General features: G+C 41.7%; 1 long non-coding RNA gene across 2 annotated transcripts in view; it reads right to left on the reverse strand.

Annotated features, from left to right (window-relative positions):
* LOC135050575 (uncharacterized) overlaps positions 1 to 17,238 on the reverse strand; it is a 244,166-nt gene that overhangs the window by 43,256 nt on the left and 183,672 nt on the right. Inside the window, exon 1 of one of the 2 annotated variants that reach the window (XR_010241673.1) lies at positions 2,658 to 2,762. The exons of the other annotated variant lie outside the window; for it this stretch is intronic. This is a non-coding gene — a long non-coding RNA (uncharacterized LOC135050575). Of the gene's footprint in view, positions 1 to 2,657; positions 2,763 to 17,238 lie in introns of those variants that run through there. 2 annotated transcript variants of the gene reach the window in all.

Genomic DNA, 17,238 nt, shown 5'->3' on the forward strand with positions numbered 1-17,238 from the left:
CTCAATTTCAAGTCAAGTGTCCCCCCTCCGCCCCCATTCCCAGAGGAGTACATGATAATGGATCTTAAAACATGGGTGCAATTTCACTTACACATGGAATCGTGGTGTAGTCATCAGAGGCCGATTTTGTCTTGCAGCATATGCTTGCAGGGATCAGAATATCATAATTGCGCTCCTAAGCAGCAGCTTGTGTGTAGTAGAATTGCCCCCTATATCTCCTGCAAAGAGGGTCTGTCAACTAATAGTTAACTATAGACTATTTGAAGCATAAAGAAAACAGTGCATTTTTTTTTTAAGTAAATGTAAGGCTGAATAAATGAGGAATTTAGATAATTATAACAGTCTAGTACTTGATTGTTAGATATTAGTTTAAAAAGAGGAACATGTAGTGCTGCATATACTTTATCCTTCTGAGGAAACTGCTATTATTGGTGGTGAAATGCAGCAAGGTGTTTGAAGATAAGTTATTTTAAATCCAGTTGGATTTTATTATTTTTTTTCCATCAGTGTCTTTTCCTTTTTTTTTTTTTACCCTCAAGTTGTATTGCTCTAGAACTGGTCTCCCTTTGTGAACCAGCAGGCAACTATTGGCCCTGACTAAGAAATAAATCTGATACAGCCAGAGCTCACGAATGGGAATTTTACTCTGAAACACACTGTTATTTTGCAAAGTGCTGGTTCAGTTTCCAGCTAATCTAGCTAATGTCCCATACTGCAGAAATCCTCAGTGGAACGCTATGTAATCAGCAGTAATACTGTACTTTCACAGCAGTAAGCCATACTGGGACTTTAAATGGTGAAATGGTATACAATAATTGGTTTGGAGAGATTATTATTATTATTATTATTGTTATTATTATTATTATTATTATTACAATTTATTTATAAGGCGCCACAAGTGTTTCGCAGCGCCATACATAAACACACATTAGAACAACACAGGGTATACAGAACTTAACATCACAGAAAACTAAAAACAGAGTACAGGTAACAATTAGCACCACAGTTCTCAGTACACAATACAGCTGAGATATCAGGAAGCAAAGAAGAAATCAGCATACTATTATGGGCGGGCAGCCATTGGAAGAGATGAGCAGTCACGAGCGGGAGGAAATGCAGGTAGAGACACCCACTGAGTAGGAAAGAGCTTACAATCTAGGGGAAGAGGGAGACAGACAGGTGACATGAGGTACAAGCAAGCAGAAGGTGGCCTGATGTCAGGAAGTAAGCAAGGCAGAGATGGAAAAGGAATGAGGATGAAAGAGCGGTCTCAAGACTGGGTTATGCAGAAGAGTATGCCTTGATGAACAGGTGAGTTTTCTGTGCCCGTTTGACGTTTGCAAGGTCGGGGAGAGTCTAATAGAGCGTGGGAGCTCTATTAGATAAATATACATTTACTTCACAAAAAATGTACAGTATTTACTCATGGAGACTTGTAAAACAAATCCTACTTATTTTTTTAATGTACTAACTAGGGTTCAAACAGGTCATTTAACTAAACACACAGATTCGGTAGGTTTCTTTTTCTTTACCACATCAGCATACCTCTTAACTGTCATGATTTAGGCAGCACAGTTTAAATTTTGAGGAGACTACCCCACCATTATTATTTTGTACAGGTAGAAGGTATGTCCAAGTGTTCAATGCTCCTGAGAAAGTGCTTTTGGAGAGGAGAGGGAAAGGATGGGGAGAGGGCATGGGTGGCCTAGCAGTGTGGCAGTAATAGGTGCACCCCAGGGATGTGGCCAGAGGCGGATTTAGACCTCATGAGGCCCTAAGCAAGACACTCATTTGGGGCCCCCCTTCTTCAAATAATCCATAACACCCCTCCACACACCCCCACACACTGTAGGCAGATAAGATGTGATGAACGACCCATGGGGCCAAGCAGTAGTCTGTACACAGTAGACGATGTTCACGATATGTTGGTCTGATCCATGGGATTGGACAACACATCATAATACATAGTGAGTAGCGAGCTTCAGAGATAAGTAAATGGCCTGTGGGTTTTAATCTTAGCAACAAAACTGTTTTGGACCATCCAATTAGCCCCAATGTCGTGGGAAAAGGGTACAGTTTTCAGGCACAAAAAGCGGGGGTCTAATTCAGGGCCGAAACTACGATTTTCGTAACCCGGGGCACGGCAGTAATTTGCGCCCCCCCCCTACACACACAAATTAAATAAATAAATAAATACATAAAAAATAATAATAAATAAAAAATAAAAATACAAAAAAATAAAATAAAATACAAATAAAAAAATAAAAAAATAAAAAATAATATAAAACAATGATAAATAAAAAAAAAAAAAATATATATATATATATATGTCCTGCATACAGAATGTACTAATAATCCAAAGAGCATTGCTTCTTTTACATAAAATATACCATTGTGCAGGTAGAAACATGAAGAATCAGGCATGGTTGTGGTATACATTACAGTGAGCTATGGAGATGGTAGCTTTATTGTGAGAAAAAAGTGAATTAAAAATACTCCCACAGTACTGAGCTATCTAAGGACCCTAATAAGCAGCTGGAGGACTGTGTGCTACACTAGAGATTATGCAATTGCAGACCCCTTGAATGCTGCAAGCACAGCTACAGGTATAAACAGTTTAGCAGGTAGAAAGCCCATATTAAAAGCACTATACCTACATCATTTAAGGCTGTAGGAGAGGATACTGCTGGAATGTGGGCTCTGCTGCTGCTGTGAGATTTCAGCACGCTGGCAGTGTCAGTGAGATATACAGCAGCTGCTGCTGCCCCGGGATTAGGAAGGCTCACGTCACGATAATCAGATGAGCTCCGCAGTTGATAGATCTAGGCTGCTGCAGACAGCATAATCGATCTCATCTTTGATGCCGGCAAAGCAGCAAGCGCAGATTCCGCACAGCGGGGACTGATTGCAACTTGCTGAGGGAGCTGACGGAAGGTTTTGCGCCTGCTAAGATCCGGCGCCCAGGGCGCATGCCCCCCCCCCCCCAATACAAAACATGAAAAGCCCTACTACAACACAGACATCCTCTTAGAGACAGTCACATTATAAGTGTGACACTGCTGGGAGACGCACAGCTGCTGTGCTCCTGCAGAGGACTGCTGTGCGGTGATTGGCGCTGTCATTTATGATCCGCCAGGGTTATGTGGGACATGCAAGTGGTACCATCAGGTTTGGCGATTGGCGGGCCAGCTCTGACCCTGACAAAAACCCTCGACTGCTGCCCCCACCACACCGGCACCCAGGACACATACACCGCTTGCATATGCACTCATTTGAAACAGCCGATGAAGAGGATCCAGCACTTTACTATTCAATTTGCGGGCATTTCCGACAGGTTTTTGCCAGTTTTCAACAATACCGATCCGACTTTTTTAAAAGTGGAATAGGCTTTGTCGAAATCGGGCCAAAAACCTGTCAGAAATGCCCGCAAATTCAACATAACAGGTGATTCATCGGGCAAATTCGCCGATCCACCTGTTTTTTGATATGTCGGAATTTCCAACAAGTCGGAAAAACGGCACTAGAATTGAATAGGTCTAATCCAGATTCAACCTAAAAAGTCGAAAAGTGCAGTTTTTCTGACTTTTCGGAAATTCTGACACTAATTGAATAGAGCCCTAAGTATTTATTTGACACATACTTACAAACACACACAGGGCATACACACACAGCGTACTTCTACACATTGGCTGTACTTCTGTCTAAAAATTTTAATTTTGTAACTTTTTTTATTGATTTATCATAGTAGCTAAAAATGTTGGGTATTATTATGGTAAACTGGACTTTGGGGTTACTTATTATGTTCCTACATTTTTTGATAATGTAAGTCTCTATGGATATACTAGTTACCAGCCTGTCAAAATGATGGAACAACATAACAGTAATGTCAGCGCCAGTGGCTGTGCGAGCCCAAACTGAGCAACTCTTGAATAGCTCCATGGGGTGCCATCTAGTTGCTGCCAGCATGCACAACACTTGAATTCAGCCATAAAGATAAGGACCAGCGTGAGACTTTTATCATATAGGATGGATTTCTTTATATCCTTTCTTTTACATCCTTAGGTCATGCAGTGACCTCTAATACACTTTTTTCACTTTTTTTTATCGCAAAACAGAATTTATATATTTAATATACTGTGTGTGTGTGTGTGTGTGTGTGTGTGTGTGTGTGTGTGTGTGTATGTGAAAGTGGCGTGTGTGTGTAATTGTGCATGTGTAAGTGAAAGTGTTGTGTGTGTGTGTGTACAAATGAAATAGGCATGTGTGTGTATTTGTGTGTGTGAAAGTGATGTGTGTGTAAGTGAAAGTGGTGTGTGTGTGTAATTGTGTGTGTGTAAGTGAAAGAGGCATGTGTGTGTAATTGTGTATATGTAAGTGAAAGTGACTGTGTGTGTAATTGTGTGTAAGTGAAAGTGGCACGTGTGTTGGTGTGCAAGTGAAAGTGACGTGTGTGTAATTGTGTGTAAGTGAAAGTGGCATGTGTGTGTAACTGAAAGTGGCGTGTGTGTGTGTGTAATTGTGTGTGTAAGTGAAAGTGACGTGTGTGTGTAATTGTGTGTAAGTGAAAAAGGCGTGTGTGTGTAAGTGAAAGCGGTGTGTGTGTAAGTGAAAAAGGTGTGTGTGTGCGTGTGTAAGTGAAACAGGCATGTGTGTGTAAGTGAAAAAGGTGTAAGTGAAAAAGGTGTGTGTGTGTAAGTGAAAAAGGCATGGGTTGTGTAACTGAAAAAGGAATGTGTGTAAGTGAAAAAGGCGTGTGTGTGTGTGTGTGTGTGTGTGTGTGTATATGTGTGTGTGTGCAAGTGAAAGAGGTGTGTGAGTTAGTGAAAAAGGCAGGGGGGAGGGGTGGGGTGATTACCGGGGGTATCTTTAATAAATGTTGGCAGCACTGTGTTTATGTGTGTGAATGATTTTAAGTGAGGTGTGTAAGTCTGTGTTTTTTCAAGGAAAGTTGTGTGTTTAAGTAAAAGAGGTGTGTGTGTGTGTGTGTGTGTGTGTGTGTATAAATGAAATAGGCATGTGTGTGTATTTGTGTGTGTAAAAGTGATGTGTGTAATTGTGTGTAAGTGAAAGTGGTGTGTGTGTAAGTGAAAAAGGTGTGTGTGTGCGTGTGTAAGTGAAACAGGCATGTGTGTGTAAGTGAAAAAGGTGTAAGTGAAAAAGGTGTGTGTGTGTGTGTGTGTGTGTAAGTGAAAAAGGCATGGATTGTGTAACTGAAAAAAGCATGTGCGTAAGTGAAAAAGGCGTGTGTGTGTGTGTGTGTGTGTGTGTGTGTGTGTGTGTGTGTGTGTGCAAGTGAAAGAGGCGTGTGAGTTAGTGAAAATGGCATGTTTGTGTAAGTGAAAGAGGTGTGTGTGTGTGCAAGGAAAAGAGGCATGTGTGTGTAAGTGAAAGATGTGTATGTGTGTGTGTGTGTGTGTGTGTGTGTGTGTGTGTGTGTGTATGTCTATACTACTATTGTAAAAGGCATCTGAGTACGCCGCTACTGTTCACCCTGAGTACCAGATATCTACATATGGCATATATGTGTGTGTGTGGGGAAAGGAGGGCACCAACATTTTATCATGCCTCCGGGCGACTGGGGCGAACTTACGGCACTGACCTCCAAACATGTCGACATGGATACTGGTAAATTTTTTACACACCCCCACTCTGGGAAAAATATTCCCATAAAACACACATTAACTTGTACCAGCAAATTTGTCATCTATTTTATAAAGCGCCCGTGTGGACTTGCATGTGTCTGCTCCTTTACAGAGAGAGCTACCCAACATACAAGGTCAGCCATTAGATTGTCCCTAGAGAGGTATAGTGTGGAGCACCCTATAACTAAAAATTTTGTGGCAGCTAGGCATTCACTGGTGACTCTGCTATATCAGTTAATAGATCATGTACTCCCAATGACTAGAGGAGGAGATAGGGGTAAAAAAATTATCCAGTTGGAGTCTCGTTGGATCTTTAAATTAAACACTGTTGCCCCGCTAGGTTTGAATGAAAATTTTAATCTTTCATGTTTATGTAAAAGGTCACCATAATGCTCTATATGTATGTAGAGTACAGAAATAATTCCCCTACAAGATCATCAGATAACAACATAAGTTCTATATTAAATCTTTTCTGGCAGGTAATATGATGTACAAACTAACGTTGTGTAAAGTGGTGTTTAGAGGCATGTATTGAATGATGCTTTGGATTAGCAAATTACATATATCCACTTTTGTTTGCGGCTAATCCGTTACGTATATTTGCATATACAGGTTGAGTATCCCTTATCCAAAATGCTTGGGACCAGAGGTATTTTGGATATCGGATTTTTCCGTATTTTGGAATAATTGCATACCATAATGAGATATCATGGTGATGGGACCTAAGTCTAAGCACAGAATGCATTTATGTTACATATACACCTTATACACACAGCCTGAAGGTCATTATAGCCAGTATTTTTAGTAACTTTGTGCTTTGAACAAAGTGTATCTACAGTCACACAATTCATTTATGTTTCATATACACCTTATACACACAGCCTGAAGGTCATTTAATACAATATTTTTAATAACTTTGTGTATTAAACAAAGTTTGTGTACATTGAGCCATCAAAAAACAAAGGTTTCACTATCTCACCCTCACTCAAAAAAGTCCGTATTTCGGAATATTCCGTATTTCGGAATATTTGGATATGGGATACTCAACCTGTATAAATACTGTAGTGTAAATATGCATAACGTTTGTTGAAAGTGGTGATGGGTAAACACTTTGATTCTATTGGCAGATGATGTGCGCAGCACTTGACTGCTGGTGTGACGCCACTATTGCGGGTAGCGCCGGAAGACAGGTTCGAGCGGCCGGACTGCAAATCACATATGGGCGGAAAGTCTATAAGATAAGATAACTTTTCATGTATTGTATCCTTGACAAAAGATGTAAATACTTATGAAAAGTTGGAAATATGTTTGGAGGTGTTTTGTTTTATTGAAAAGCCGCAGAGTGCTGCCTGTCCGTCCATATTGATGTAAATATCTATTTACCATAGCAAGCACCCAGGTATTTACTGTGTACGCTGGATGGAGTGTCGGTCTTTATATGTGTGTGTGCATATCAGGTTCTTACAATGAGCCACAAGAGTTCACCAACCATGTGAAGTTTCAAGAATTTCTAATACAGATCCATAATACATAAAAGATAAAATGTAAAAAACACAAACATAGGTGGTAATTCCAAGTTGATCGCAGCAGGATTTTTGTTAGCAATTGGGCAAAACCATGTGCACTGCAGGGGAGGCAGATATAACATGTGCAGAGAGAGTTAGATTTGGGTGGGGTGTGTTCAATCTGCAATCTAATTTGCAGTGTAAAAATAAAGCAGCCAGTATTTACCCTGCACAGAAATAAAATAACCAACCCAAATCTAACTCTTTCTGCACATGTTATATCTGCCTCCCCTGCAGTGCACATGGTTTTGCCCAATTGCTATCAAAAATCCTGCTGCGATAAAACAGAACAGATGTGGCACCACGTGGCGCTATGTTTATACCCTCAAAATAAATAGACCTTACACAATGGAGTCTTATTTGTTCTCATGGATGGTAAGGTTCATATGATGACATACAGATTTCTAGAATACAAAAGCACACACAAACATAGTGCAACTCTGTTTTACACCGAAATACACTTTAATCTGTATGGTCCCACTCACATACGGCGATTTTGATAGTGCATGTAGATAATCAAGGATGATGGAATAGCCACTGTCACTCGATGGAACGAGATTCCTTAATGGATGACTTTAAAAAGAAACAAGGCAATAGTGCACTAACGTCTTAAAAACCAAACGAATTTAATTAAAAATGCACTCACAAACATTGGATAAAAACCAGCATAATAGAGGATATAGTGGACTCCTGAACAGAGAAAACTGTTGCCGGGAATATTCACCGCAAAGTCCCAGTGAGGTGCCGTCTCCAGCCGCACACAGACCACAGTTCCCGTCCGTCCTCCCTGCTTTAGCGCTTTCGGACTACGTCCTTCATCAGAAGCATGAGAGCTGTTGTAAAAAGTTCCTCCTTATATGGCTCCTTTAATGACCCGCATCCCGTTCACCTGCATCTTCCGGACACGTACGCCCGGAAATGGCGTACCGGAAGTGACGTCCCGGAAGTGAATCTGCGGCCATATTCTCCTATGTGCGTTCCACTGAATCAGGAAGTGGAGTATCTAGTATAGATGATTTCAGGGATCATGCGTTCCATAATATATTATGGTGGATTCCATGAATAAGTCCGTCAAACCATAAAATAAAGATAAAGATATAAAGATAATGACTAGCAGATGGAGAAAAGAGATATAAATGAACTATAAAAAACATTTTAACTCAAAATCACTATTTAAACCAAGGGGGACTAACGTTTTCAGCGTATAGATCCACTTCATCTCCATTTTTGAAAGGATCGTGTCTACCTCTTTATTCCGTGACGTGGGGTTCGCAATTTGTATTCCCCAGAAGGATTTAAAATGGTTAGGGTTAGAAGAGTGTTTTTGTTTAAAATGTTTAGGGACAGTGTGTGTCTCCATCCCTATTTTTACATTGTATGTGTGTTCATACAATCTAGTTTTCAAATTACGGCCTGTCTTACCAATATAAAGCAGGCCGCAATCACACTCTAACGCATATATCACATTCCTGGAATTACAGGTAATGAAATCAATTAAATAAGTGATTCCATTGACTGTAAAATCCTTCATTTTGCTGGGACCTGTAGTGCATTTACACATGGCACACAGTCCACATCTATAGAAACCCTTACTTCTCACACTGCTCCTTTTCACTGGTTCTATGGAGCTATGGACTAATTGATCTTTCAGTGATTTTGATCTCCTATAAATAAATCCTGGTTTTGTTGGCAAACAACTCCCAAGGATCGGATCTTTTATTAACACCTTCCAGTGTTTTTTTATTGTGGCTTCAATTTCTTTATGTTGGGAATTGAAATTCATTATGAATGACCATTTGGATTCATCAGTCCTAGTTTTCTTAACTCTTTTTTCACATATTAGATCCCTTCTATTTGTATCGTCAGCTTTCCCTTGTGCTTTAGCGAGTAGCTGTCTAGAGTAGCCTTTCTCTAGGAATCTATCTGTGAGTTCCCTTGATTGTATAGAGCAGATATTTGGATCAGTGCAATTCCTCTTGACCCTAAGAAACTGACTAAATGGTATTCCATCTAGCCAGTGTTCATGATGTTGGCTAGTGCGTTCGATAAAACTGTTTGAATCTGTTGGTTTACGGTATAGTTTGGTTTTCAGTTGACCGTCTTCTATATAAATACATAGATCGAGATAGGTAATCTCTTTATTACTGACCAAAGAGGATAACTTAATGTTAAATGTGTTTCTTTCTAGATGATCAAGGAAAATAGTCAGATCCTCTGGGTCATTTTTCCATATAAACAAAATATCGTCGATAAAGCGATGCCAATGCACCAGGCCCGCCCCCAGTACACCTCCCGGCCATACAGCAAGATCTTCCCAGTAGGCCATAAAAAGGTTGGCATAGCTGGGGGCGAACCTGGTGCCCATCGCCGTACCGACCCGTTGGAAATAATAACTCCCATTAAAGAGAAAATAATTGTTCCGGAGTATGAATTTGATACCTTCTTTTATAAAATCCTTTAAATCATTTGTGTAATTGGATCTATCAAGGAAGTAAGTAACTGCTTCCAGACCCTTATCTTCTTCTATGATCGTATATAGAGTCGATACATCGGCACTCACAAGTATGTAGTTATTCTTCCAGTCAAACCCCTGTAATAGGTTCAATAAATGTCCTGTATCTTTTAAATAAGATTTGGTCTCCTTGACCAAGGGTTGTAAATAATGGTCGATGACCATGGACAAATTGGAGGTGATACTATTTGTTCCCGAAACTATCGGCCTACCCGGTGGATGTATGGGATCTTTGTGGACCTTTGGTAAACAGTAAATGGTTGGAATGGATGGCTGTTTAATATTTATAAAATCAAATTCATCTTTCGTGATGATATCTTTCAGTAGGGCATCCGTAGTCAAATTATGTAATGCCTCACTGATTTTTAAAGTGGGGTCCGATTTAACTTTTGAATACGTGATCCCATCACTAAGTTGACGTTCTAATTCTGCCACATAATCAGTTTTATCCATAAGTACAAGACCACCGCCTTTATCGGCGGGCTTGATGATAAGATCGGAATCATCCCTGAGGGACTTTAGAGCCAACCATTCTTTTCTTGTGAGGTTACATTTATTCCTTTTCTTACGTAACGTGTTTTCAACATCATCTAGAACCAGTTTACTAAAACACTCAATAAAACTACCTTTCATATATGTAGGGTAAAAAGTTGATTTCGGTTTGAATTTAGAGTGGGATGTGGTTCCTATAGTTTACACTTCCAAATCACCTTTATTAATAAAAAACTTTTTTAAAGTAAGTTTGCGAATAAACTTTTGCAAATCTATATAAAACTCGAACGGTTCTAACTGACTAGTGGGTGCAAACTTAAGTCCTCTAGTAAGTACCTTGCGTTCATCTATTGTAAGCACCCTTTTACTTAAGTTGAAAATTTTTACTGTATTACTTTCATCTGTATTAACAACCAAGGTGCCAACCTTTTGTCTATTTAGAGGTTTTTTCTTTTTTACTCCACCTCTCTTGCCCCTTTTGGTGGGCCCCTTTTTTTTAAATGTTCTTTTGAGGTTATTTATGGATGGATTATCCTTCTTATTGCAACTTATCTCCTCCACCGTGGAGGAGTCCTGTCTAAAAAAATCAGCATTTCGATGGTTATTATATTGTCCCCATCTATTCTCTCCTCGATTCCAATCCACCCTTCTCCTATCATCATAATAGTTCCTCCTATTATCATTCCTAAGGTTGGTATCAAATCCCCTCCTATCGTTAGTTTGGAATTTTTCTCTCCTCCTCCCATTTGATCTATAACGGTTTCCACCTTTCCCAACTAATTGCCATTCATTATTTTGTACTCTATCAACTTTTTCCTCTCTCTGCAGTCTATTCTCCTGATTTATTTTTTGTGATTTCTCTCCTTCTTCATTTATAGATGTTTTGTTTAGGAGACCTCTATCTCTAAGGTATTTCTTTCTCTTTCTTTCTTTGATTTCTCTAGTCTCTTTGTTTAATTTCCGCACAATCTCTATCTCTGCTTCTTTAACATCTTCCAAGCCTATTACCGGATCAATTGTAACTCTGAGGCTGGTAATTTCCTCATTGAGTTTTGAAGATCTTTTTTCCTTTCTAATACAATTAATTCCATTAGTCTTAACGAGCAATGATCTAAGATGGAATTCCATTCTTTTTTAAACTCTAAATTAGTGGAACCAAATGAGGGTTCCTTTTGGATTTGTAAGCCTTTTGGAATTAATTTATCTATTTGATATCTCATAATATTGTTACTCCGGAACAATTATTTTCTCTTTAATGGGAGTTATTATTTCCAACGGGTCGGTACGGCGATGGGCACCAGGTTCGCCCCCAGCTATGCCAACCTTTTTATGGCCTACTGGGAAGATCTTGCTGTATGGCCGGGAGGTGTACTGGGGGCGGGCCTGGTGCATTGGCATCGCTTTATCGACAATATTTTGTTTATATGGGAAAATGACCCAGAGGATCTGACTATTTTCCTTGATCATCTAGAAAGAAACACATTTAACATTAAGTTATCCTCTTTGGTCAGTAATAAAGAGATTACCTATCTCGATCTATGTATTTATATAGAAGACGGTCAACTGAAAACCAAACTATACCGTAAACCAACAGATTCAAACAGTTTTATCGAACGCACTAGCCAACATCATGAACACTGGCTAGATGGAATACCATTTAGTCAGTTTCTTAGGGTCAAGAGGAATTGCACTGATCCAAATATCTGCTCTATACAATCAAGGGAACTCACAGATAGATTCCTAGAGAAAGGCTACTCTAGACAGCTACTCACTAAAGCACAAGGGAAAGCTGACGATACAAATAGAAGGGATCTAATATGTGAAAAAAGAGTTAAGAAAACTAGGACTGATGAATCCAAATGGTCATTCATAATGAATTTCAATTCCCAACATAAAGAAATTGAAGCCACAATAAAAAAACACTGGAAGGTGTTAATAAAAGATCCGATCCTTGGGAGTTGTTTACCAACAAAACCAGGATTTATTTATAGGAGATCAAAATCACTGAAAGATCGATTAGTCCATAGCTCCATAGAACCAGTGAAAAGGAGCAGTGTGAGAAGTAAGGGTTTCTATAGATGTGGACTGTGTGCCATGTGTAAATGCACTACTGGTCCCAGCAAAATTAAGGATTTTACAGTCAATGGAATCACTTATTTAATTTCTGATTTCATTACCTGTAATTCCAGGAATGTGATATATGCGTTAGAGTGTGATTGCGGCCTGCTTTATATTGGTAAGACAGGCCGTAATTTGAAAACTAGATTGTATGAACACACATACAATGTAAAAATAGGGATGGAGACACACACTGTCCCTAAACATTTTAAACAAAAACACTCTTCTAACCCTAACCATTTTAAATCCTTCTGGGGAATACAAATTGCGAACCCCACGTCACGGAATAAAGAGGTAGACACGATCCTTTCAAAAATGGAGATGAAGTGGATCTATACGCTGAAAACGTTAGTCCCCCTTGGTTTAAATAGTGATTTTGAGTTAAAATGTTTTTTATAGTTCATTTATATCTCTTTTCTCCATCTGCTAGTCATTATCTTTATATCTTTATCTTTATTTTATGGTTTGACGGACTTATTCATGGAATCCACCATAATATATTATGGAACGCATGATCCCTGAAATCATCTATACTAGATACTCCACTTCCTGATTCAGTGGAACGCACATAGGAGAATATGGCCGCAGATTCACTTCCGGGACGTCACTTCCGGTACGCCATTTCCGGGCGTACGTGTCCGGAAGATGCAGGTGAATGGGATGCGGGTCATTAAAGGAGCCATATAAGGAGGAACTTTTTACAACAGCTCTCATGCTTCTGATGAAGGACGTAGTCCGAAAGCGCTAAAGCAGGGAGTTGGTGAGGACAAGGACGGACGGACGGACGGGAACTGTGGTCTGTGTGCGGCTGGAGACGGCACCTCACTGGGACTTTGCGGTGAATATTCCCGGCAACAGTTTTCTCTGTTCAGGAGTCCACTATATCCTCTATTATGCTGGTTTTTATCCAATGTTTGTGAGTGCATTTTTAATTAAATTCGTTTGGTTTTTAAGACGTTAGTGCACTATTGCCTTGTTTCTTTTTAAAGTCATCCATTAAGGAATCTCGTTCCATCGAGTGACAGTGGCTATTCCATCATCCTTGATTATCTACATGCACTATCAAAATCGCCCTATGTGAGTGGGACCATACAGATTAAAGTGTATTTCGGTGTAAAACAGAGTTGCACTATGTTTGTGTGTGCTTTTGTATTCTAGAAATCTGTATGTCATCATATGAACCTTACCATCCATGAGAACAAATAAGACTCCATTGTGTAAGGTCTATTTATTTTGAGGGTATAAACATAGCGCCACGTGGTGCCACATCTGTTCTGTTTTATTACATTATTGGGAATCACGGTGAAAGGTTTCCTTGGTAACCAAGGGCTGCTATTAGTATTTAAGCGCACAAGGGTCTTTTCTTTGTTTCAAAAATCCTGCTGCGATCAACTTGGAATTACCCCCATAGTGTAATCCAATTTACATTAGAAACACATGAATATTGAGCAAATACCTATACATGAGATTAGAGCTATAGCAGCTTGACTGAATTCCAGCATACAGCAGATATCCACCAACGCATTTCGTCTCATCCTTCTGACTTACTCAGGGGCAATGGCTGGATTATTTTTTTGGGGAGCCATTTACACTGACAGCCAATCTGGGTCTTCCCAGCAATAACCTGTGTTTTTTGCTTGGTCTAAAAGGGGTATAACCTATGCATGCCTAGCTGTCTTTTGCTCATGTAGAAGCAGGGGCGGCCCTAGCCAATATGATGCCCTAGGCAAAATTTTGGCTGGTGCCCCCTAGAACCGCCGCTAGTTCTGCATCTGACCCAGCAACACTCAGGCAGTGGGGCCCACCGGGGGGAAGGGGGTACCCTGTGCTCCTGTGGGCCAGTTCAACCCTGCATAATGCCCCACAGTAAAGGCCATTTCTCTGACGTCCTAGTGGATGCTGGGAACTCCGTAAGGACCATGGGGAATAGCGGCTCCGCAGGAGACTGGGCACAACTAAAGAAAGCTTTAGGACTACCTGGTGTGCACTGGCTCCTCCCTCTATGACCCTCCTCCAGACCTCAGTTAGAATCTTGTGCCCGGCTGAGCTGGATGCACACTAGGGGCTCTCCTGAGCTCCTAGAAAAAGAAAGTATATTTTAGGTTTTTTATTTTCAGTGAGATCTGCTGGCAACAGACTCACTGCTACGAGGGACTAAGGGGAGAAGAAGCGAACCTACCTGATTGGAGCTAGTTTGGGCTTCTTAGGCTACTGGACACCATTAGCTCCAGAGGGATCGAACACAGGACCCGACCTCGATCGTTCGGTCCCGGAGCCACGCCGCCGTCCCCCTAACAGAGCCAGAAGCATGAAGATGGTCCTGAAAATCGGCGGCAGAAGACTTCGGACTTCAACAAGGTAGCGCACAGCACTGCAGCTGTGCGCCATTGCTCCTCATGCACACCTCACACTCCGGTCACTGATGGGTGCAGGGCGCTGGGGGGGGCGCCCTGAGCAGCAATATTAACACCTTGTCTGGCAAAATAACACAATATATAGTCCTAGAGGCTATATATGTGTAAAATACCCCTGCCAGGATCCATAAAAAAGCTGGAGAAAGTCAGCCGAAAAAGGGGCGGGGCTATCTCCCTCAGCACACTGGCGACATTTTCTCTTCACAGTGCAGCTGGAAGACAGCTCCCCAGGCTCTCCCCTGTAGTTTTCAGGCTCAAAGGGTTAAAAAGAGAGGGGGGGCACTAAATTTAGGCGCAAATATGTGTATTATAGCAGCTATAAGGGAAAAATCACTGTGGGTAGTGTGAATCCCTGCATTATATAGCGCTCTGGTGTGTGCTGGCATACTCTCTCTCTGTCTCCCCAAAGGACTTTGTGGGGTCCTGTCCTCAGTCAGAGCATTCCCTGTGTGTGTGCGGTGTGTCGGTACGGCTGTGTCGACATGGTTGATGAGGAGGCTTATGTGGAGGTGGAGGAGATGCCGATAAATGTGATGTCGCCCCCTGTGGGGCCGACACCAGAGTGGATGGATAGGTGGAAGGTATTAACCGACAGTGTCAACTCCTTACATAAAAGGCTGAATGACGTAACAGCTGTGGGACAGCCGGCTTCTCAGCCCGCGCCTGCCCAGGCGTCTCAAAGGCCATCAGGGGCTCAAAAACGCCTGCTACCTCAGATGGCAGACACAGATGTCGACACGGAGTCTGACTCCAGTGTCGACAAGGTTGAGACATATACACAATCCACTAGGAACATCCGTTGCATGATCTCGGCAATGAAAAATGTGTTATACATTTCTGACATTAACCCAAGTACCACAAAAAAAGGGGTTTTATGTTTGGGGAGAAAAAGCAGACAGTGTTTTGTTTACCCATCAGATGAGTGAATGAAGTGTGTGAAGAAGCGTGGGTTCCCCCGATAAGAAACTGGTAATTTCTAAAAAGTTACTGATGGCGTACCCTTTCCCGCCAGAGGATAGGTCACGTTGGGAGTTATCCCCTAGGGTGGATAAGGCGCTCACACGTTTGTCAAATAGGTGGCACTGCCGTCTTAGGATACGGCCACTTTAAAGGAGCCTGCTGTTAAAAAGCAGGAGGCTATCCTGAAGTCTGTATATACACACTCAGGTACTATACTGAGACCTGCAATTGCCTTCAGCATGGATAGTGCTGCTGCAGCGTGGTCTATTACCCTGTTAGGACAGGGATACTATTTGCTAACCATAGAGCATATTAAAGACGTCGTCTTATATATGAGGGATGCACAGAGGGATATTTGCCGGCTGGCATCCAGAATTAATGCAATGTCCATTCTGCCAGGAGGGTATTAGGGACCCGGCAGTGGACAGGCGATGCTGACTTTAGAAGGCACATGAAGATTCTGCCTTATAAGGGTGAGGAATTGTTTGGGAATGGTCTCTGGGACCTCGTATCCACAGCAACAGCTGGGAAGGAAAATATTTACCCCAAGTTTCCTCACAGCCTACGAAAGCACCGTATTATAAGGTACAGTCCTTTCGGCTTCAGAAAAGCAAGCGGGTCAAAGGCACTTCCTTTCTGCACAGAGACAAGGGAAGAGGGAAAAAGCTGCACCAGACAGCTAGTTCCCAGGATCAAAAATCTTCCCCCGCTTCCTCTGAGTCCGCTGCATGACGCTGGGGCTCCACAGGTGGAGCCAGGTGCGGTGGGGGCGCATCTCGGGAACTTCAGCGACCAGTGGGCTCGCTCACAGGTGGATCCCTGGGTTCTGCAAATAGTATCACAGGGATACAAGCTGGAGTTCGAGGCGACTCCCCCTCGCCGTTACCTCAAATCAGCCTTGCCTGCTGCCCTCGAGGAGAGGTAGTACTGGCGGCAATTCACAAGCTGTACTTCCAGCAGGTGATAATCAAGGTACCCCTCCTTCAACAAGGACGGGGTTACTATTCCACAATGTTTGTGGTACCGAAACCAGATGGTTCGGTGAGACCCATTCTAAAATTGAAATCCTTGAACACTTATATACGAAGGTTCAAGTTCAAAATGGAATCGCTCAGGGCGGTTATTGCAAGCCTGGACGAAGGGGATTACATGGTATCACTGGACATCAAGGATGCTTACCTGCATGTCCCCATTTACCTTCCTCACCAGGAGTACCTCAAAATTGTGGTACAGGACTGTCATTACCAATTCCAGACGTTGCCGTTGGTCTGTCCCCGGCACCGAGGGTATTTACCAAGGTAATGGCCGAAATGATGATACTCCTTCGAAAAAAGGGAGTTATAATTATCCCGTACTTGGACGATCTCCTTATAAAGGCGAGGTCCAGGGAACAGTTGTTCGTCGGAGTAGCCCTATCTCGGGAAGTGCTACAACAGCACGGCTGGATTCTGAATAGTCCAAAGTCGCAGCTGGTTCCTACGACGCGTCTACTGTTCCTGAGTATGGTTCTGGACACACAACAGGAAAAAGGGTTT

This window comes from Pseudophryne corroboree, chromosome 2, assembly GCF_028390025.1.
Source record: "Pseudophryne corroboree isolate aPseCor3 chromosome 2, aPseCor3.hap2, whole genome shotgun sequence".
Classification (NCBI taxonomy): Eukaryota; Metazoa; Chordata; class Amphibia; order Anura; family Myobatrachidae; genus Pseudophryne; species Pseudophryne corroboree.